We start from the raw sequence: 25131 nt of genomic DNA, 5'->3' as shown, positions 1-25131 counted from the left end.
ATGTTTTCTTTTATTTTGCCTTCTATTAAGATACCACCACAACACAACAATTTCGTCGTCCATTGTGCGCACAGGTCCAAATTCAACTGAGGTGAGTACTTGACTGTCCGATATTCTTGTCGGCTCCGGTGTAATGTGAACACTCTTGTCCGGTGTCCGGTTTCCGGCAGATCTGCCGGTCCGGCATAGTGGGAACCGGGCCAAACGCTCGGTAAAAATGCCGGGCTCGGCAAAAATGCCGGACCCGGGATAATGTGAACAGCTACATATAAATTGTACAGCCACTAGCCCTTCCGGCAGTTTTACCGGCCTGGCAGATCTGCCGGTCCGGCATAGTGGGAACCAGGCCAGGTCTGAGACAGAGGTATGAAATCTTCGGATCACGACAATAGAAAAAATTGTTTTTTTTTTTTTTTTGCTGGATTTTATTTAGGTATTATAGCCAGGAAAGAGTCTAAAAGGGTCGAGAGGATACACTAAGTGGCATAAATAGCTGAGAAGTGAGTAGAGAGACTAAAATAGACTAGGATGAGGTGATTTTGCACAGCGGTGCTGCCAAGGTCTGTTATATATGTGAGGATATTGTGTCAGCGCTCTTTATTAGCAGCAGACACATGTCAGCGCTATATTAGCAGCAGACACATACCTGAACAGATGACGAACCTCGTGCTGGCACTGTTGGTGGACGCGGTGGTCTCTCTCGCTGCAGTAGCTGGTACAGTTCCTTCGCTACCTAGGATTCTTGCAGCAGAGTCTCCATCTTCTATCTTCGTCGAGCGTCACAGCGGTGCTGCCAAGGTATGTTATCTATGTGAGGATATTGTGTCAGCGCTCTTTATTGGCAGCGGACACATGTCAGCGCTATATTGGCGGCAGACACATACCTGAACAGGTGACGAACCTCGTGTTGGCACAGTTGGTCTAAATAACAAATGTAGATCCTAGGAAACAAATTGTACAGCGCCCTTGAGGTGATTTTTCACAAAAACGGCGCTCTACAAATTATCCAATTATTATTATTATTATTATTATTAATAGTTATTTTAGGAATTATTGGTTTAACCATAAAAGAACCTTAGTATAATTTCACAAATTTCACCATTAACTGGTGAAGTTACTAGGAATTTTACTAATTTACTAACTGGTAATTTTACTAGTAATGTTACTAATGTTTTAGAGACAAGGTTTTAAAAAAAAATGCAATGGCCTCGGGTTCAATTTCTGTCGACGGCATGCATTCTTTCTCGGAAGATTTTTTCAATTCATGTAAGAGTTTTAGGCTAATAATTATTGCTTAAAAATAATATGTTATCTTTTGTGATATGCATAAAAACCCTTGTCTCTTAAATATTAGTTCATAATTAAAAATAATAATTAAGGTGCAAAAATGATCATATAGTTTGAAATTGCACAACACAACCACAAGAAACACAACCACAGCCATTTCATGCAACGTTTCAATTCTGAATGGTGGTGTTACACCAGGGCGATACTGGAGTATCTTCCACTCTTTAACGTGCCGCAAACATACTATATATTATCATAAATTAGTAATTTGTGAAATGTCACGATCTAATCGAATAAAATTAACTTGCGCACGTCGGGATTCGAACACGCAACCTTTAGCTTGCTAGTCGAGAATCAAACGTGTCGACCACGGAAGCCGTCTTAAAACGCACTATGACAAATAGATGTAATTCGAGCTAATTTTACATTATAATATTCTATGAGTTCATCTAATACATTACTCATTTATTTATAGAATGCCCGTAGGGCTTTTACAGACATTATACAAATAAATTAACGCATAAATTTAATATCTTAGTATATATAATAAATTAGATTAAATACAATAAAGCGACCAACAAAATTTTGCACACTCTGTTTGGTTTATTATGGTTTACATTTCACCAAATGAATCAGTTCTATTTGTAGTCATAAAATTTATAAGAGCGAACTTCTGTGATCAATTGTATCTGTCCTGCCAGGAACATGTAACGAAATTAAATGCAACAACACAGTATATTCAATAACAAATAAATAATTTTAAACAAACACGTCATTAACTCGCCAAAATTTTTTCGTTCGCATAATTTTAATAAATTTAATGAGTAAAGAAGGTAGCCGTAATCTAGGCATTTTCTAGGAATACCTATTCTAAAATTTAAATATCCTAAGAAATTATTTTGGGTTCTTTCAATAGTGTGTGAATGAACTTCTTAATTTGGAGATCAAACTGTGGAATTATATTCGATATGACTCCTTACTAGTAATATACAATGTTTTTTATAGTGTAGATATTCCGAAAATCATTAGATAATATTAAAATAAAGCCCTAAGTTTTCAAAGCTTTGGTGGATATGCTTTCTTTACTCTTTATAAAATTGAGTTTCATATCAAACCATATACCCAAGTCACTGATTTTCGAGACGGAAACTAAAGATTTATTACTAATAAAATAATATAAATTATAAGATTCCTTATTCGATAAAACCTCATAATTTGACATTTGTTTATGCTGAGTTGCAATTTATTTTCTTGACAACATATAAAAATTATTTATTAAAAATTATTAAGTTATTTGACAATATATGGCAATGATTAACATTTTTTATGTTCTTGAATAATTTTAGATCATCTCTTAAACAGTAGGACACGAACATCATCGAAAATATATAAAACTTCATTAACAAATAGCAAAAAAATATCGATCCTAAATGTGACCCTTGCGGAACGCCACTCGTAGATTATTACGATGGACTTATCAAAAGGTCGTGTTTATAAATCTTATAATGCCTTGTATTGTGTTGCGGAGTAGCTTATACTGTGACAACACCTGATGGCGCGTGACGTGTCACAGAACACCGCAATAGCTTCCGTTTGAAATTGCAGGTGTACATTGCAATGCATGCTCTAGTACTAGACTATTATGTTGTGTTATTTAATTATTTAAAACTTAGATACATATAATATAATAATTGAATGAGCGTAGCGGAGTGCCGTTTTAACGCGACCGTTTTGCATCTCGTCTGTCTGTAAATTTGTTTGTACGTTCCGTTTCCGGTTTAAGATGGTGAGCGTTTTGATAGTCCAGTAAATATTATTTTTTCAAATGTGAAATCGTTGTGTTTATTTGGACTTTCTTATTTTCATATTTTCAATATTATGGTAACATAACCTGCATGAAAACAGATTGAAAAAATAATAATTGTTATTGAGATAGTGACGTTTCCTTTCTTTATTTGAAATGTAAAAAAAATATCATGATTTACAATAAAATAGGTAGGTTTTTAAGTACCTAATAACAAAACGATTTCAAAGGAAATTAGGGGTTTGATTTTTTTTTAGTCCCAACTCTTCCCAACCGTCTGGAGCTAGTGAGACTAAACCATCCCCAATTGGGGTATGTAGCGATGCTGGAGGTAGTTGGGAGGAGAATAAGATGAATGGGATTTTGGGAAGAGGAAGGTGTGAAAGGGAAATTTTCTCTATCCTGGAATTAAAAGAAAGCCTTCAATTTCGATTCTTGATGTAATACCATCTTCTCTCCAAGGTTTTCAAAGCCGACATCTAGGGTACTGGTAATCTCCCCATTGCACCTGGTACAGATTATCCGTAGAAAAACTTTTAGTATAACTAGTACTTCTATGAACAAACGGAGAAAACTACTTGGTAAAAAAAATATTGCTAATTTATTAAGAATCTCTTCTTAAGATAATATTACACTTAAAAACAAAATAAATCCGGGTTCATTGCACCCGAGCTACACAGACACACACAAAATAGAAATTAGTATTCTTAATTATTGTACGTTACATATAATAATGACACCGACAGTAAAACGTTAGAGGTTGTAACAATTCTCTGCCTTCTCGCCAATTCGTGTCGCTTGGGTGGGGACAAGGGGGTTAATTTAACTATGAACATCTATTAACTATGAGTCTCAATTTTAATTGGGTTTATCAAGTTTTAATACTAAATCTAAATTATACTTAGATCTACTTACATCTATAACTTAATTAGTTGTCATATGGTTCGGATTACTTCTCCACTATTCACATTGTCATTGTTCACAGTTACTACACTGTTGTCACTGAGTTGGTTCTGTTCGTTGGCCTTAGTAAGGCCGAAGTCCTAGGTGGCAGCTTCTGCAGTTCTGCAACTCAGGCCGCGTCTGGTCACCGCGCTTCCTTCGCCTCACGCCCAGCATTACGTCGTTGGGCAGAGGATAACATATCTTGAAAATCACTTTCTCTAACTCGACTGTAACTTCTTCATCCACCGTCCTGCATCACACTGCGGCGGGGAACGCGTACTTCACCACCACTCCTGTCTCGGTCTCCTCTCTCTCCCGCCTCGATCTTGACTGTCTTCCTTCCTGTCGCTCTACCCCGCACTTCTCACTTCTTTCCTTACAACCCACGTCTGTCAACACTTTCTTTGTCTTTGGGCGCACACTGCGGGAACACACTCAATTTATAATTCAAATTTATTTGTGACGAAATTTGATTCGTCACAAGGTGCCTATTGAAGAAGTATATTAAAGCTTTGTAGCTCGTTAATTTAATTCCTAAATAAAATCTGCTTTGGATTACTTCGCGGGCTAATAAAAGCAGGGATTAAACAGAAAAATCCCTTATTGAGATCTAAGTACACCGTAAAAGCATTTCTTCACAAGGATTTGTAAATTATAACACTTAGCACGCAGATGTGATTTTTTGTAAAAAGATATTTAGTAGATTCCGGAAAATAAGGTATACCTTATATTGCAGATAATAGGCACTAAAATCGCTTGACAAACGGAGTCTAGAAACGTTCGATTTCAAGCACAAAACTGGTTTTTATTTTATTTTTTATTTTTTTTAATTTTTTTTTTAAACAAACAGTACATAATTACATAGATGACAATAGTTACAAAATTATAAAAGTTAGTACAATAATTGGTACCAAAGACATGTCGCTGACATATGCATATGAGGTATATTATACATTTTACGGTAAAGTTACATTTTTAAGTTAAGTTAAATTAGTGTGCTGGGGAAGGATTTTATTGGATTTTATTTTATTTATTTTGTAAATAGTTTTATAAGAAAACAAAAAATTTAATCAAGTTAAAATGTCACAGATAATCTTCGCTATTTCTAATACTGTATTTTTTTAAACTTGTTTTCTTTCATACATTTCTATTGAAAAATTTTTTTTTAGTAGTGTACATTTATATTTTTTATTGAGTAATTTATAATTTTATTTGTATTCTAATAGAGCGAAACGATAGGAAAATCTTCAATTTATCTAAAGCACATTTTTTGGTATTCATAATGTACACCGATTCGTTATAAAGATTAATCAAAATAGTGATTTGGCATTAAGCTTCGCCTTAATCAGTTGATAAGGTCTATAGCCATAACTACACGGAGAAAAATGATATTGCTAATTTATTAAGAATCTCTTCAAATCATTGCAGGCCCTTAATGAATGCATAAATAGGTTTTCTGATAAAGTTTTAGTAAAATACTAATGTATTATGAGGAACGTCGGAACACGTGTTCATAAAAATAATAATATTTCCACATTTCGTCATTATATATTCTCAAGACAAATGCAAGTGCATAAACACGTGTTCTGATTTATCAGGAATTTAGAAAAGTTCACCATGAAACGACCTGCAATCCCGTTTTTACCGGATTACCAATAATTTGAAGAGATCTTAATATTCAGGAAAAACTTTAACTTTTAAACTTATTTTGATGGTTATACCCATCAATGTGAAAGGTATGATTTGAGATTTACACGGCAAAAAACTCCTTCTTTAACCAACGTTTTGGACAGCATTGCAGTGTCCATCATCAGGGCAGATGTGTGATTACACATCTGCCAGTATTCACAAACTCTCATTCAATAAAACTCCGGCTTTAACGAAACACTTGAACTTTTATTCTGATAGATTGAAAATAGCTCTGATATATTAATTAGCAGGCGGCTGGAATACTCTGAACCCTGACCTTGAAGTTCCCACCTTATTTATTATCCTATTATTCTCTACAGCTAACGCCATCTATGGGTAACCTAAAATACTTATCGAGTGCATCTAGGAGAGCTAATACACTTATATCAAGGATATTACAGAATTGATAATCCAAAGCGCACAACGATTAAATTAAATTAATCACTTTTGTATTAATTATTCAGATAATTAAATCACACGAGAAAAATATATAATTTACGCAACCTTGATAACATGTTTATGCATAAATTTGTAATTAATGAAGTGAGTGGCTCTTCCGGAAAAAAACTTAAAACAATTATAGATAATAATAACAATGATGAAAAATAATATATATGGATAAATATACAAATATACTCTTAGCAGTGCGTTCGGAATTCTATCGCACAGGGGACGATAGTGTCGACCGCCACTAAAATAAGTTGTTACCAACTCACCCGAAAAGGAGCTCAAATAGAGTTAAAATATTTATATTTTTGATATTAAACCATTTTTAATTATTATTAAAATGGACACAAATAAATAGATCAAACATTAAAATATATTAATTTATACGATGCGGTTAAGTAATATCAAGAACTGTATCGAAAACTAATCATTTTCAATAAATCCTAAATACCACAGGTTACTCAAGAAAATATTGACGATTTTAGTGAAAATATTGATTACACAACAAAAAACTTTACTTTGGAATGAAAAAACATATCGAAGGAAGCAAACACTTTGTGATGTGACATTATATATCAAATGAAAAATACACTTTGTAAAACACCACTTTTATTTTGAATTAATATTAACAACCAACCAGGTTTCGCTTAGCTCAAGCTTCATCAGGGCTTATTATATCAACTAAAGTTATTTTCATACAGACATATATATATATATATAGAAGAAAATAAAACAATGAGTGAAAGAGATAGAAATAAAATACACAAGTGAAAGAGATAGAAATAAAAGAGCAGACACCTTATTAGTGCTAGAACGAGAAAGGATGTATGCTGATTACAGGATGGGTAGGAAGGGAGGGGGAAGGGAGGAAACAGTTTTATCAGAGGTTAACGGAATAAATTAAATATTGGACTATTAGTTAAATTGATTTGATTGTTGATTATATTTGATTTATTATTGACGGCTTTTTTAATTTCGAGGGCTTCTAAATTGTTTAACCTAATTCCAATTCCATTTTTATGTAATATTGTAGTCCCAGAGGTTTTATCAAATGAATGGTTAGTTTCTAGTAAATGATTTGCGAATTCTGAAAAAGCATTATTATTTAAACACCTCAGGTGTTCTTTTATTCTTATGTTTACGTTCCGGGCCGTTTTTCCTCCCTTCCCCCTCCCTTCCTACCCATCCTGTAATCAGCATACATCCTTTCTCGTTCTAGCACTAATAAGGTGTCTGCTCTTTTATTTCTATCTCTTTCACTTGTGTATTTTATTTCTATCTCTTTCACTCATTGTTTTATTTTCTTCTATATATATATATGTGTCTGTATGAAAATAACTTTAGTTGATATAATAAGCCCTGATGAAGCTTGAGCTAAGCGAAACCTGGTTGGTTGTTAATATTAATTCAAAATAAAAGTGATGTTTTACAAAGTGTATTTTTCATTTGATATGAAAAAACATAATTTGGATTAACTCCAGGATTACAAAACATTCCACAAAGCTTGCTCTTTGATGAGCTTTCCCCGCACAGAGTTTTGGTAGCCGGGCTGAAAGAGCCGACGGGTCACGAGTCTGGCCGAATGAAGCGTCACGCTTGTTACGCAACAGTCAGCTTTACCCCCTAGGCGCGCCAAAAGATGTTCCAACAGATTGTATAATATTATTTATTCCAGTTTAAAATGTACCGTAAAATTGCTCGCTGTACAAAAACAATTCTCGTAGGTACTAGGTACTATAAGCTATTATTTAATCGCACGCGTGAATAATGAATAATTAACTATGTGATGAACAATTTCTACTGTTCACGTAGAATGAATTGGCACTTCTTATAAAAATGTGTAAGAATTATTATTAGCATGGATCGTAAACCTTGGTTACCTGGGGAGATAAAAAGGAAAGAATTGCACCTTTTTCTAGTAGGTACCAACGTCTTGCACTATTTCTATAACTGATTCATAGTAAACTTACTTTTTATTAAAAACTATAAAAAATGCTTGCTAGAAAGAAAAATTTCAAAACAAATAAAATTAAGTTATTTTATATGTAATGGTATTCATTTTAAAAGTTCGTGGTAGGAAATATGAGCGTTGAGAATTTCAGATGTTCACCGTTTGATAGTTCTTGCTGTTTTAAACACTACATTTTTCTACTACACATACCAAATTCCCTTTATCATGGGTACAGAATAAAAAAATATGCTTTAAATCACAATTAATTATCATGGGTAGGTAATACGCCACTTTTAATGGGCAAATCCTAACTAATTCTAACCCTTTACTATGCCTTAATTAGAAGTAAACTTGAATATGGAAGCACTATTTGGAATCCACATTATTGCAAGTATGAACACATTATAGAATCGGTTCAAAAAATGCTTGGACTATTATCTTTCAAATGAGGACTACATGACCATCTTAGATCGTACGAAGCACGTCGTGAATACTTTAAGATTGATACACTTAAAATAGGAAGGCAATTGACTGACCTAATATGTTTGCATAAAATTATCCACGGCCATCTTGATACCTCATTATGTCTTAGCAATATTGAAATAAATGTCCCCAATAAGGAAGTTGAGTCCATTTTTTTTTTTTTTATCAATGTTCGCATTCAAACTTAAATACTGGAATTTTTTTTTTTTTTAAGTTTGTTTTCATAATTAAATTAATTCTCAAAGTTTAAATTTTACTAAGCCCGCCAAAACGAGCGGAATCCGAGCGGTAAGAGGCGGGGTGTGGTGTGACGTCATTCGAACTGTGAAAACCACGTCGCATAAGCATTTTGTATCGAAAATTTTGTAATTCTTCAACAAGGAATTCCAGTAATTTTTTTACCAACGTTAACCGTCTATTAGAATTGATGTTATTAAAAAAAAAGAAAATTGATTAAGATTTCATAGTTAAATTAATATTTTAAGTTAGAATATTTGCTTTTCTCGCTCGGTACGGTACTTGTACGGTATTGCCGTCGCTACTTGTTGACGTTCCCCGTGCGAATTCAGGACCACCGCGCAGAAAAGTAAAGACCAATAGTAAAATAACGGTTTACAGCCCAGTTCACTGTTTGACTTTTCTGGGCGGCCGGCGGCCTGAAGTGTATCACATGCTATGTGACATGTATAATAATAAAAACTTCTAAGTTATGCAATAAACAACATATTATTATAAAGCACTATACGAATATGTATCTTTAGAAATCCATTTCATATAATAATAACAATAAATACGTACATATATTTGACAAACCCAAATAAACCTTTGGCCTATACACCTCTCTCATCTAAACCGACCATCTCTCATGTAATAGAAAGAGATGCACCATAGGTGATCTGTTGTACATACAAGTCACGACACATGTGACGTCAGAATTCTTTCGACCAATCGTGGAGCGTATACAGTCTATTGCTATTGAATGCTTTTTCAAGAACGTTTAACTAATTCTAAGAATAATAATATAGAAATATATTTATATATTTAGAATCGATATTTTTTGATCTACATGAACATATTTTTTATAAGTCAAAATATTTTTTACTCAACTTCCTTATTCCCATTGTTTAAGACACCATAGCATTTTTCACCTAAATATTTTCAAAAATAATATCGCCTATTTTAGCCCTCTGACCCAAATGTGTAGACTGTACAATAAGATTGAGTGTGCTGAAGTAGATATTTTTGTCGATAATTTGTATGTATTCAGAAAAAAAATTCTGCTATTGTTAAATAATATGTTGCACTAATTATATTATGTATTACTTGCGTCTCTTACTTTTAAATAAATATGAAATACAAATATTTGTATTTCTATTTATTTTTGAAATTTTATTTTTATTTGTTTTACATTTTAATCTTTATTTAAGTATATGAGAATTAATGTATATTTGTATTTTAATTGAGTTTTTATAACTGGATTGTTCTCACGTAAGTGAGATCGTCTGTAAAAACCCAGTATAAATAAATAAATAAAGAATCCTAATTTTTTCATGTTTTAAAACGATCTACGAATTTATTGTTTTAAATTACGAAAAATCTTGTTTTCATTTCAAAAGTTTATGACTACGAATTGATATGGAAAGTAACAACAACAAACGACTTCAATAAAATCATTTTTTTCTAATTTGATCTGATTCAGGTTGTTCGTCCCTGCTCACAGCAATCAGAAACCTTCTACTTACTACATACACTTAATTGACATACTAAATAATGGCCTACGATTTAATTACCTATTTCATGACTACAGCTCTACTTCTTATTACGGAAATATAATCTGCACTCTCAGATATGTGGTAGATAATGCTAAATTATTGCGTGCGCGAGGTACCAGCTAATTATGTATGTAAGGACCAAAAAATAATTTGGTCTGGGATTTGAGACTTGTTTGCACGTTATTAACCTAATTATAATTATTATCACCGTATAACCACACATATACAGATTATCAGAGATGTGCAAAATGGGTACCCAAAACCATTTGAAATGCAAAATGGAAATGGGTCAAAACTTTTCCATTTGAAAATGCAAAATGGTTTTTAGAAAAGCATTTCAAATGCAAAATGCAAAATGGTTTCTCAGGTTAAACAATTAAAATAATTATAGATTTTTTAAACAATTTTGTCATTTAATAATGGACATCAATGTAGAACAAACATATTACATGATGGTAAATCCAAAAACACCACGACTACAGATTATGAAACCACAAAAAATTTGCGCGGGACTAATGTTGCCAACGTAAAAACATAGAAACTGCTATCTAACATTTAATATTACAGCTTCATGGCTCCATGTTCAGTATTTTTTGTAATGGTATCACTCAATTGCCAGAGCTCCTACCAGGGAGCAACGTGACAAATGTAAATTATCTCTCATGGCGAGGTTGAGGACCGACTGATATTTGGGGCTTATGAAAAAAAATGAGTGGAGATAGTAGGAAGAATGTTGCAAAAAAGCATTTAAAATGGAAAATGCATTCAGAAAAGCATTTAAAATGCCAAATGCAAAATGGTTTTTAGAAAAGCATTTAAAATGCAAAATGGAAAATACCCATTTTGCATTTCCATTTGAAATGGATTTATTTGAAATAAAGCACATCTCTGCAGATTATTATGTATGCCCGTCAAGTTTGACGATGTTGATTTTTGACCATACAAAAAAGCGAGGTAAGCCGTTCACAATGAAGTGCCTACACTAACTAACCTTGACGTACCCAATGAGGCATGGAACTGACATATTAAGGGTGAAAATTACTGAATTTTGTAGAACTAAAATAGCTGATGCATGTTTCTGCTATCGTGGTACGAGAACACGCCGTCAGATGGAATGCAGGAAAACACTTCTTCTTCTTGACATATAAATTTATTAATTCACAATATAATTGCAGAGGATCTTATTTTCCTCTGCTAAAACTTAAACTGAAAGAAATAAAGGTCTAGTTTCCTCTATTCTTCAGTTTTCCCTAGGTTTACATAAACCTAGTAATTATCTCACGACTGACTGCCTAGGTACGCATGTACCTACCAGTTATTTCAACACTCGCTTCTGCGTAGGTACGTCTGTACCTACCAGTTATAGCAACACTCTAATACTGTCCTTTTTCTGGGAGGTATCTGTATTTAAACTAAATTCTGAAGGACATTTTACTAAAATAAAGATGTTCCACCCGCTCGTTGGCAAACAACATTCTTAACATAAAATAAAATGCACTTAACTATTCTTAATGATACAGACGTGATTTAAACAATACAAATATTTTAAAGGAATTATTTTAAGGGAGGTGAAACTTTATTTGGGGTTTTTATTACTATGGGACAGGGGTGGGAAAGGTATTGGCAAATATTTTTAGGCATAATGGTTTAACTAGGGTCATCATAAAATAGAAAGCGAACAGCTCTATTTGAAAGCTGCCGCTGCTTGCAGTAAAATGTCACTAATTCTTAAATCATAAATGATACACAAACAAGACAATATCTTTATAAAAATACCAGGCCAAAGAATTGTTTTATTGTAGGGTCGAATCTGCAAATGTGGGAAGCTACACTATCTTTAAAAATACGAACTGTGAGAACTGGCCTGAAGGTTAAATTTTACTGAGCAATATGTAATAGTCGCATTCTGGAAGATACATACCTCCTCCCGTGAAGTACTTCACAAAATAGGCTAAGAATGCGACTGTTATCTTTATTAGGTACCTACTGCATGTCTACGAAAATTACCAGTTAAATTTATTAAAATGTCTAAAATACAAATATTTATGCTGCTTTTAAAACTAGAAATTCCGTGGAATATGTAAATCTTATGACTAAAAATTGTGTATTAGGTAATGTCTTAAAACTAGAAATTCCGTAAAAAATGTATATCTTATGACTAAAAATTGTGTAGTAGGTAATGTCTTAAAACTAGAAATTCCGTAAAAAATGTATATCTTACTGACTGACTAAATGGTTGTAGTAGGTAATTTCGCATTCACCTCCACCCTTAAACCCGCCTTGAGCATGTATGTATGTAATATCTTGTATTAATTTCTTCGCACTTTCTAATGAATTTACACTATCTAAATAGTCGTCCATGTAATGTTTTGTTTTTATTGCTTTGACGGCCTGGGGATACTGAGATAAAAATTGATCCGTGTTTTTATTTTTTACGAATTGCGCCGAACAAGGTGATGATTTTGCGCCAAAAATTATAAGAAGGGAAGAAACCGCGTCACGCGCCTCTCCTTTTAACGCTTTTTGTAATGTATATAAATTTTTGCTGTCAGATACGAAGTCTGTGGTATGATGAAATATTAATTTGAACGCAATCCATTCAATTGGATTGCCGTTAAATGTGGGAAGATCATTAACTTTGGGCCTGGTATTATATAAAGACATTGCCTTACCAATTGATTCCGCGAGACGGTCTTCAGTTATAGCAGGTGTTGGTCCCTGGAATCGGCCCTGCGACTCTGGCCACTGTTGCCCGTCGCGTTGCTCTGCTAAGTTGAATGGCTGCTCTGATGTAGGCAGCTCCCAGTAGCTACTGCTTGGCTGCTGAGGCTGCGTCGACTGCAGCTGAAGAGATTGCCCTACCGAGGGCTGCTGATCCGATGTTCCTCTGGGTGGGAGTAGCTCGTACCGCCCGCCCTGCTGCTGCTGCTCCAACCGCTGTCCCAAGTGCAGCGGAAGAGTCTGCTCTGCCCGAGGCTCCAATTGCGATGGGAGAGTCTGCCCTGCCAAGGGCTGCTGCTCTGAGGATCCTTTTGGTGGGAGTAATGCGTACCGCCCACCCTTGTGCTGCTCCAACCGCTGTTCCAATTGCAGCGGATGAGCCTGCTCTACCCGAGGCTCCATTTGCGACGGGGGAGTCTGCCCTGCCAAGGGCTGTTGCTGTGCAGTTATGGTGGGCGGTTGTAGTGATAACCGCCCATCATGGAGCAGTTCCTGTTGCTGCTCCATTTGAACTCGAAGAGGCTGTTCATCGTAATCTCCAAGTTCTGACGATGAACTATGATGTGACTGGTCCACCCAGTCATTGACTCTATCCCCGAGAGTCCGTTGCGAAGTCCTTGATGCAGCTTCTAAAACTAGCGCCGCATGTTGCTCCTCTGCTTCCAAGACTGACATTGCTGCAGCCATCTTTGCTTCAGCCATCTCCGTAAGTAGGCGGGCCTTTTGTCTCGTGATGTGCACCTTGGTTGTTGAAGCTTTTATTTGAGCCTCCATCAAGCTGCTGCTGGTTCCCGCCTTGCTGCCGCAGACAGATGACGTCTTTGAGTGTTGTCCCGCTTCCATGATGCTGCTGTTCCCGATGCGGCTCGAAGGACCATATGTTTCTGCTATCGTGGTACGAGAACACGCCGTCAGATGGAATGCAGGAAAACACTTCTTCTTATTGACATATAAATTTATTAATTCACAATAAAATTGCAGAGGATCTTATTTTCCTCTGCTAAAACTTAAACTGAAAGAAATAAAGGTTTAGTTTCCTCTATTCTTCAGTTTTCCCTAGGTTTACATAAACCTAGTAATTATCTCACGACTGACTGCCTAGGTACGCATGTACCTACCAGTTATTTCAACACTAGCTCCTGCGTAGGTACGTCTGTACCTACCCGTTATAGCAACACTCTAATACTGTCCTTTTTCTGGGAGGTATCTGTATTTAAACTAAATTCTGAAGGACATTTTACCAAAATAAAGATGTTCCACCCGCTCGTTGGCAAACAACATTCTTAACATAAAATAAAATGCACTTAACTATTCTTAATGATACAGACGTGATTTAAACAATACAAATATTTTAAAGGAATTATTTTAAGGGAGGTGAAACTTTATTTTTGGTTTTTATTACTATGGGACAGGGGTGGGAAAGGTATTGGCAAATATTTTTAGGCATAATGGTTTAACTAGGGTCATCATAAAATAGAAAGCGAACAGCTCTATTTGAAAGCTGCCGTTGCTTGCAGTAAAATGTCACTAATTCTTAAATCATAAATGATACACAAACAAGACAATATCTTTATAAAAATACCAGGCCAAAGAATTGTTTTATTGTAGGGTCGAATCTGCAAATGTGGGAAGCTACACTATCTTTAAAAATAAGAAACGGTGAGAACTGGCCTGAAGGTTAAATTTTACTGAGCAATATGTAATAGTCGCATTCTGGAAGATACAGATGCATTTATGTGATAAAACTACGTATTACCAATAAACCATTGAGATCCGGAAAGAATGCGACGCTTGATGCTTGAAACGAGTCATGTCAGAGTCAGAATATCAGAGTCTAAGTACGAGTTGTTTCTGAGAATTTGAACAATTCATCAAATTTCAACGTTCATTTTCGGGTTCTGTGAAAGTCCTCTTCAAGTTCTGTTGCTATATCATTGCAGGCTAGTTGCTTGACAGAACTGAAATAAAAATAGAACTTGAAAAAATCTTTCACAGAACTTGAAAATGAACGTTGAAATTTGATGAATTGTTCAAATTCTCCGAAAGAACCCGTCCTAAGTGTAGTGTAAAACTGTTCTAAACGACGGTTTAGTGACGGCCTCCGTGGTCGAGGGGTGAGGCTCTCGACTAGCAAGCTGGGGGTCGTGGGTTCAAATCCCGGGGTGCGCAATCAAATTTCGATGACCGATGATCAAAATGAAAATTCAACACACCCATAAAAAGTGCTATAAAGTTATGAAAAGTGATGAAACAAAAACTAGGTTAATTAGTTACATATATAACCTATAGTCCTTTTGAGGAGTTATCATGGAACCTCAAATTTCATTTGATTAATTTGTTTTATTTCACAATTTACTCTCAGTATCGCCCTGGTGTAGACCACCATTCAGAATTGAAAAGTTGCTTGAATTGGTTTTGGTCGTGGTTGTTGACCAGATTTGAATAGACAGGTTCTTCCCCAACTTCCTCTTCCCCATCTCCTTCCCCTTCCTGCTATCTTCAACCTCACAACATACCCCAATTGGGGATGCCATAGCCTCACTGGCTTCAGACGGTATGGAGCAGTTGGGACACGTATAAAAAAACGAACAAAGTAAAGTGTTGCACACATCAAATAAAATTGTTTGGGTCAATGTGAAAAACTTTGATCAAATAGAAATCACATGATTTTAAACACGTGGTAAATTAAGCAAAAAAAAAGCTTCCAAAAATTTTTTGGAAAAAATTTTTGGAAGCATTGTGCTGGAAAAAAATAAAACATTTCTTTACAAAGCACCTACTCCACGGAATGGACAATACCCACTAGAATACCCTTTTAATATTACCTCAGTCAGTATATTTTTTTATTTTATTTTTTTTATTTATTCTTTAATATATTTGTTAAACAATGGTATAGTATATTGTCCTCCACGCTAGGAGTTCACCTGTGTTGTGGAGGACTTTAAAACTAGAACTTTATCTCAGGCAGTACAATACCAGAATGTATGAAAGGTCGCCATTGATTACCTTTTGGTTCTTGCCCATTTAGTACGCGCCTGTACTGTCTCTTTTACACTTACTTGGCATCGTATATCGCTATCCCATTTGAATTTCATAATGATGATTAAACACAGTTTTGTTTTAATTTGAGATTTTCACGGCTAAAAGTATTAGGGTGATTTATTTTTAAGGTATTATTCCGTGTTGCGGTGCCTCCTTCTTTAGTCAACGTTTCATCACATCTGATGGACAATGTAATGCTGTCCGAAATTTTTACTAAAGAAGGAGGTAGCGCAACACGCCATAATACCCCAAAAATAAATCACTATAAAACACAGTTTTGTATTCGAAATTTAAGGATCAATTTGTCAGACTTTTGCATCACGAAAAACGACCACATCGCATGTATCTTATTCTTCTTTATTCTATGACCTACGAATTTAGTTATTTGTACATTTAAGTTTAAAAGTGCGGTAAAACCATCCATCTATGGTCATGAGAGAAATGTGGAGATCCGCAAAGAATGCAAGTAATGAGTAAGATTAAGAAAGGAACGCTCAGATGGTTTGGCAGTTGGAGCGAATGAACGAAGAAAGGAGTGTTAGCAGAATATATCACGCAAATGTGAATGGTTAAAGAAGTCGGGGACGCCCGAGGAAGATATGGCACTGTCAAGGGAATCAGTAGAGCCATGTCGAGAGTAAGAAGAATAGAAGAGTATGCATGAGATGATGTACGAATGCGAATGAGGCAAGGAGTATGACCGATATGTATATCAAGACCGAGTTGTTTGGCGGTCCGGTCTCTCTACCAACTCCTGCGATTAAACGGCGTGATGATTAGTTAGGTACAGAGATGTGCTTTATTTCATATAAACCCATTTCAAATGGAAATGCAAAATGGGTATTTTCCATTTCGCATTTTAAATGCTTTTCTAAAAACCATTTTGCATTTGAAATGCTTTTCTAAAAACCATTTTGCATTTCGCATTTTCAAATGGAAAAGTTTTGACCCATTTCCATTTTGCATTTCAAATGGTTTTCGGTACCCATTTTGCACATCTCTGGTTAGGTAGTTAGTTAAGATTTTGTTAACTGGTGTATGTTTCATGGTTCCAACAGCGCATTATAATGTTTCATGGCATTGCAAAGTAAATCACAGTTTTGCACATTGGCCTGGTCATTTTTCTAATATTCTTTGAAAAATATTTTAGTAACAGGTTGTCAATTATTTTATGTATAAATATTATTGCGTTCAATGTATAAATCTGTTAGCCAAATAAGCTTCTTTTACGTTTTGGTTACCTTTAAAAATCTTTTTGGCTTAATGCCTGAATTACATCTGCCGAGTGCTCGGCCGAGACCGTACGTTCGGCCGAGTGCTCGGCTGATATGATCCGTATAGTCAGTACTCGACCTAGAAGCGGGTATCCTAGTTGGACAGACAAAGCTTCCTAATATTTAAGTTGTACTTTCTTTTGTATCTTTAAATAAATAAATAAATTGAATAGCGCGTGATGTAAAGCTATATGCTCAAACTACGCAATCTGGTCGATTTAATAATACAAGAGCTTAAATACACACACACAATTACCTGCCATTTTGTAAATCACAATCGTTATAAAATGACCTACATGACCTAAACAAAAAAATCGGTATACGAGTTAAGATTCTTAAATTAAAAAATAGTTACTTATCAAATTTATCAAGGAATGATAAATATGATGTATAGATTTTTTGATGTGTGATTTTTATAGTGTTAGTAGCCTATTCCAAGTACTCAGATAGAGGTGTATATATTGTTTATATGCGTGAGGATGCGTCATATGGGTGTATGTATACATGTGATGTTATATGTATATAGGTATGTCTGCTGCTATATACACATGTGTGCTTGCATGCACACATATTAAAAATTATATACATATATAATTATGTACATTTTTACAATCTAATGCTAATTTACTTCTTTCTCCTTTCTAATTTCTATCTTCTACTTTTTATTACAATTTTTCCAAAATTTTAGCTTCATCTATAGTTACTAATTTCATATGTTTACACTAGATTTCATATTTCATACAAAGTAATTACACTCAATTGGTTACCATGAAACAGGCAGCCGCCTAGTATGGTGATTCATTATATCTACTTTATGTAAATTTCAAAACAATGTAACATGTATTAAATAAAATAAAAAAAATAGATAGTGGATTAAAACCTCCTAGATCACAGAAGTTTTGTAAAGAAGCAAGGCCCAATGATGTTTGACTTTGTTGTTGTGAAACTTCCTTCATTTTTGTCTCTTCCCTTCATCGTGAAACTATGTTGACAGCACTTTAAACTAATCTCAATGAACTGGGGGAATACTCTGTATCTTTCGAAACTTTCCTGCCGCCGGTTTAGCCACGTCACAAACCCTTCCCTTACGGTGATCAAAAATTCCTCGTCCTCCGGTGCTATATAATCGGTAAATATTTATATATTGTAATTACTTAATGCAATACATAAATGTATTAAATTTGAACTCTGTATTTAGTACATTTAGAGAGATATTTTATTAATTAGACCCGATGTTCACTAAATTGACAGCACCGGCAAGGAAAGGTTAAACTACGAACTTACTGGTTTGTTAACCCGAAAGATACAAAGTAGGCCCCCTCACTCGTCCACTGTCTCTCATACATGTGATCACCTCTCCTCTCCAATAAGTTGCTCGGCAGGTGTACTTCGGCCTGTTTATTGTAAATTGTTTTTTGTATATTGTTTATTTACTATCGTTTATTGTATATTATTTATTGTTTATTGGTTGTTGTCTGTTGTTTATTGTTAATTGTTTATTGTTTATTGTTTATCGTTTATCGTTTATTGTTTATTGTTTATTGTTTATTGTATATTGTTTATTGTTTATTGTTTATTGTTTATTGTTTATTGTTTATTGTTTATTGTTTATTGTTTTTTGTTTATTGTTTATGTTTATTGTTTATTTTTTAATGTTATTGTTTATTGTTTTTTTGTTTATTGTTTGTTGTTTATTGTTTATTGTTTATTGTTTGTTGTTTATTGTTTATTGTTTATTGTTTATTGTTTATTGTTTATTGTTTATTGTTTATTGTTTATTGTTTATTGTTTATTGTTTATTGTTTATTGTTTATTATTTATTGTTTATTGTTTATTGTTTATTGTTTATTGTTTATTGTTTATTGTTTATTGTTTATTGTTTATTGTTTATTGTTTATTGTTTATTGTTTATTGTTTATTGTTTATTGTTTATTGTTTATTGTTTATTGTTTATTGTTTATTGTTTATTGTTTATTGTTTATTGTTTATTGTTTATTACCTGTTACAAGCCTGTGTTAAGGTTAATAATTTTACAAAATAATAAAAATTAAAAAGCACCGAGATTACCCAATTCGAAGAAACGTTAATTTAGCAATATTGTTCTCTTAATATATTATATTATTGTTCTCTTAATATATTATATTATATTAAGAGAACATTAATTATATTAAGAGAATTATATTAAGAGAATTATATATTAAGAGAAATAATAATAATATAAAATTATTATATTTAGAGAATATTGCTAAATTAACGTTTCTTCGAATAAGGTACCTACATAGTACCTATTATTAATAATACCTATTTTTTTTTTATTATTTAATATAAGTATAATTATAATTCGCATTACTCTGTGTTGGGTAATTCACGAATTTTGTTCCCTGTCACACAAGAAAATAATCGTTGAGCAGTAGTTAAAACGTGGAGCAATAATTCAATTCAGTGATTCAATCAAAAGTCACCGTCATCAGTTGTTTTATGGTCAGGTGAACAGAGTTACTCCACGACACTGACTAACATAATGCTTAATAATTGATTACTGATTCGATTACCTTCAAAAGATCTCGGTCAGTGTTAGGTTAAGGAGGAAGGATGGAGTTGCGAAATGTTTTCTAATCTAACTATTGTTTGACGATTATACATTTCTCAATTAATCGAGAATTCTATTATCTGTCAATGGAATGCCTTTTTTCTCATTTTTGTAAAACGAGGTAAATTTGCAAAGCATTAAAAAAATAAATACAGGGTTTTCCTATAAGAGGTGTTATTTTGATATTCAATCGTAAAAGATCAATGGTTTCGTTGCTTGTGTGGCACGTAGCGCCGTCTTGTTGAAAGTAAACGTTGTCCAGATCAATACCATCCAATTCCGGCCATAAAAATCATTAATCATCTCTCGATAGCGCAATCCATTCACCGTAACTGTTGCTCCAGCCTCATTTTCGAAAAAGTATGGCCCAATGACTCCGCCGGACCATAAACCGCACCAAACAGTCACACGTTGAGGATAGAGAGGCTTTTCAACAATTATTCTTGGGTTTTCCGAGCCCCAGATGCGACAATTTTGCTTGTTGACGAAGCCACCGAGGTGGAAATGGGCCTCATCACTCAAGATGATTTGAATTTGATTCACTCAAGTGAATTTCAATAATTTCAATGCATTGTTGAAGCGTGTATCGTTCCACTTTTATTAATGGCGTAGTTTCTACTTGTCAAATGTTAAAAAATGACAGCTTCAAAAGTAACATCTACCGAAATAGCGGGCTATTCAAAATAACACCTCTTATTGGAAAAGCCTGTATATTGTGGTTGTTATCTTAATATATAACAAATTCAGCTCATTTTTGGGCTCGCAATACGCAACTCGCATAGTAGTCAACCGATATCGCTGAAGATTTCAAAGTATGTTCTTATTAGGACCACGAGTGTTCAGATAATAATGTGAATGGTAGAAGAGGTCGGGGACGCCCGAGGGATACTTAACGCACATTTCTCGGCACCGGAGTGAGATACAGAGTCGATTTAAAGTTGATGTAATTCAGTTTTTAACAGTAATAACATTACGGTATACAGTAATGAATGGTGAAGAAGTCAAAGACGACGGAGAAAGATATTGTTTATATATATATATATATATATATAAACAATATATATATATATATATAAGCAATATCGAAGCTTTGCAGAGCCAAAAATTATTTATATACACGGTGTCCGGAAACTCGTTGTAGAAGCGAGAAACCGGTGGATATTCTTAACTTGGAGTCGATTTTGTGGTACATTTTTGGTTCAGCAGTTTCACGCTTATAACAAGAGTTTCCAGACACCGTGTAGGACATCTGACTAATAAGTTAGGCGTAGGAATGAAACATATATGTGACTGAACGAATAATATTGTAACTTCAGTACTAGGATTAGGTAACATTGACATAAATTATTATTTTTTTGGTAAACTTAATGTTTAAGACAAGATTTTTTATGCATAGCACAAAGGGTAACAATTATTTTTATAAGCAATAATTATTAGCCTGAAACACTCATCCATATTGAAAAATCTCCTGATAAAAGATACATGACGCCAACATGACGTCCCGTTGGCGTCATGTATCTTTTATCAGGAGATTTTTCAATGTAGATGAGTGTTTCAGGCTAATAATTATTGCTTATAAAAAAAATGGGTGTGTCAAGCCTACGCAAGACAGAAGTGAAACTTCTAGTATTCTTCTCTCTCTCTCTTTTCATTTCATTCTCTCTTTTTTTCTGTCTATTGACATATTTATAAGTAGCATGTGATAAAAAAAATTAAAAGTTATAAAAAAAGAAAAAAAAAATTAGTTAAAGCGGGGATCGAACCTCGGTTCTTCACGACCACAGTCGTGCGCTCTGCCTGTAAACAGCGAAGATGAGTTAGGAGAGTGAGTTAAACTAGGTATATAATATTTACACCTTGCTAATGTTTTCAGTATTATTAGGGCTTTTTTATACTAATTTTCATATATTTATTGGCAGGTAGAGTAGAAATTAATATTGTTTAGCGTTTGCCAACGACCATACCATGTTGAACACACCGGTTCTCGTCCGATCACCGAAGTTAAGCAACATTGGGCGCGGTCAGTACTTGGATGGGTGACCGCTTGGGAACACCGCGTGCCGTTGGCCTATTTTTTATTTTAATTTCATGTTTTTTTTATTTTTTTATCATTACTATAATTAATAATATCATAAAATTCTTTAACTTTTCAAGTATGCTACAGGCCTAAAATATTACTTAGTGGATTGATATTATGGTCAACCATTGAAAAAAAAAATTCCTACAAACTTATTAATGTAATTACGATCTTTTTCAAGCGCGTATGTAATGATTATTTTTATCAACCTCGCACACACCTTGCTAATTTTTTCAATATTATTAGGGCTTTTTTATACTAATTTTCATATATTTATTGGCAGGTAGAATAGAAATTAATATTGTTTAACTTTTGCCAACGACCATACCATTTTGAACACACCGGTTCTCGTCCGATCACCGAAGTTAAGCAACATTGGGCGCGGTCAGTACTTGGATGGGTGACCGCTTGGGAACACCGCGTGCCGTTGGCCCATTTTTTATTTTAATTTTATGTTTTTTTTCATTTTTTTATCGTTAACATCATAAAAAATTTTATATCATTCTTTAACTTTTCAATTATGCTACAGGCCTAAAATATTACTTAGTGGATTGATATTATGGTCAACCATTAAAAAAAAAAAATTCCTTAAAAACAAAAAAATAATATTCCATGGCCGAGAATCGAACTCGGATCAACTGCTTCGAAAGCAACTATGCTGACCATTACACCACCAACGCCAGTTGTCGAGATGAGCTAAGAAGCATTTATATTTTACTATATCAAAAATATCCTTCCTTTGAAAAATAATGATTCTCCATAAAAAAGGAGTGCACTGCCCGGGAATCGAACCCGGGTCGCAAGAATGGGAATCTTGCATGATGTGCTTCCGCATTCCTAAAATAATTGTGAAATTATAAATACATCCCGGCTGCCAAAAGTCCATATTGAAAAATTAACAATTTTATGATTTTTTTCAAGTCACTGCTTGTATTTAATAAAATGAATTCTTAAAAATATCACCTGAAATAATCAAAACACAAATTAAATAAAACAGTATCTCAGAAAATTGACCAAAAATAATTTCCGGTACCGGGAATCGAACCCGAGCCTCCTGGGTGAGAGCCAGGTATCCTAGCCACTAGACCATACTGGACTTGCGAAATTGTGCGTAAATACGTTATTTAACTTGTTTAATAATTACAACGAATTTTGTACACCATTTTTCTGAACGGTGAGCGGTGGTGGGGGTACCCGCTTTTTCGTTTCGATCTTGACTCGGTTTTACTACGTTCCCGAAAATTCATTACGCGGCTAAAGAAGTTTCACTTCAATAATTAACATAAAGATGATTTGAATTAATGAAATTTCTGCTATTGTTGATAATGAGGCTTTAGTTTTTAAATGTTTTCATTCCTAATTGAATTACATTGCCATTTAATTTTAGTTTTCCAGTGATTTTAATTTATTTTGAGGAGATCGAAGACTTTGTGCGAAGTACCCCTAGTTTACGCCACGTCATTAATAATTATAATTCTCTTCTGCAATTAAATTCCGATTTAAACCTTCAGAAGCGCAATCCTCTTTATAAAACATAATATACCTAATATGAATAACTTAAGTTACTTGAACAATGGACATTATTTGTATAGAGATAAAAGTCGTGACCTAAAAATTCTATATAGAAAAACTTTTTGACTTTCATCATGTGCAATTTTTAAAGAAAACCGATTATTATTAAACTTGCAAGATACCAATGAAATTAAAATCTGAAAACACAAGACTAAGAAACTCAAAATGGACGAGAAAAATATTGCTATTTTAATAAGAATCTCTTCAAATTATTGCAGGCCCTTCGCGAATGCATTAATAGGCTTCTTGGTAAACTTTTTATTAAAATTCGAATGTATTATCACGATGTCAGAAGAGTCTTCATAAAAATACTAATATTTCCGCATTTCGTCATTGTATATTGTCAAGGTAAATGCAGCTGCATGAACACGTGTTACGATATAGTAGGAATTTACTAAAAGTTTATCTTTAATGTAATCCTCGGATAATGTAATAATCGGATTACCAATAATTTCTATGTTTTAATGTTTATAAAAAGAAAAAGTTATTGAATAGAATTTATTTACTAATATTTTATTACAAAAAAATATTTAATTATTTGGGTGAAGACTTTATTTTTGGAATAACTTAATGAGTAAAACCCAAATTGTAATATTTAATTATTGAAGAAAATATTAGTGACTCCTAAACGAAAATTTGAAACAGAAGTTTTACTAATTAATTATTCTTTTATTCACTAATCACGTAACCAAGAGGTACATTTTATTGATTTTTCTCTTTGAAGAGCAAAATGTGACACTTTGTTGAGTTAGTTTTTTTATGTTTCTTTGAAGTCTATGAGTTATCATTCTAGGATAAACATATTGTATGGAAATGGAAGTGTCATTTCCATAAAGCGCTTTGCATGATTTGTTATTTTTTTGTTAGAGGCTTGTCAAGTGTTTGTATTGAAGAGTGTTGGGACCAATATGGAGCCTTGTGGTACACCTGCTGTCATGAAGCGAGGAGGGCATCTTGGATCTTCATCTGAAAAGTTCGTTTGCCAAAAAAAATGTACGGAATATTGAGCAACTGATAATAATTGATTCCAACACCTCGAACCTTCAATGGAATATCATTGATCCATACTTTGTCAAATGATTGTGCAGAAGTCTGATAACTATCGAACTATTATTTTAGGCGAGAGTGTCATGTTTTCTAAAGTATACGTATTTATTATTGTTTTCTACCATTTTAATTTGCTTTTGTGTATTATTATTTTTTTTTAATGTTTTTTGGTTTTTACATTTCCTTATTGCTTTTATTTGTCAGGTACATGTTTTCTTATTTATTTGCTAAGGGATCAATCATAGATATTTCCAAATAATCTCATTATTGCCCATACTTATTTAGTAACAATTGCCCGGAGGCAGTTGTCATGGCATCCCTGCATTTGGGAATGTAGTGAGTCTGAAGAAAGTGAGGATGGGGTTCTGGTAGCTGGTGATTATGACTGAAAAGGAAGAAAAGTAAGGAAACTTCGAGTTTTGCTGCCATA

The 25131-nt window shown here is 33.8% G+C and overlaps 3 non-coding genes across 3 annotated transcripts; 2 read left to right on the top strand and 1 right to left on the bottom strand.

Moving 5' to 3' along the window:
• Positions 1–21955: 21955 nt before the first annotated feature.
• LOC149416532 (5S ribosomal RNA) lies at positions 21956–22074 on the top strand. Its single transcript, XR_016303441.1, has one exon. It is a non-coding gene; the product is annotated as a 5S ribosomal RNA (ribosomal RNA).
• Positions 22075–22396: 322 nt separating this feature from the next.
• Positions 22397–22515, top strand: LOC149416531 (5S ribosomal RNA). The gene has a single exon (XR_016303459.1). It is a non-coding gene; the product is annotated as a 5S ribosomal RNA (ribosomal RNA).
• Positions 22516–23106: 591 nt separating this feature from the next.
• Positions 23107–23178, bottom strand: TRNAE-CUC (transfer RNA glutamic acid (anticodon CUC)). The gene has a single exon. It is a non-coding gene; the product is annotated as a tRNA-Glu (tRNA).
• Between the last annotated feature and the right edge of the window lie 1953 nt (positions 23179–25131).

This window comes from Hesperophylax consimilis, chromosome 16 (genome assembly GCF_061612785.1).
Source record: "Hesperophylax consimilis isolate HC1 chromosome 16, BYU_Hcon_1.0, whole genome shotgun sequence".
Classification (NCBI taxonomy): domain Eukaryota; kingdom Metazoa; phylum Arthropoda; class Insecta; order Trichoptera; family Limnephilidae; genus Hesperophylax; species Hesperophylax consimilis.
This window is presented reverse-complemented; position numbering and strand designations above follow the sequence as displayed.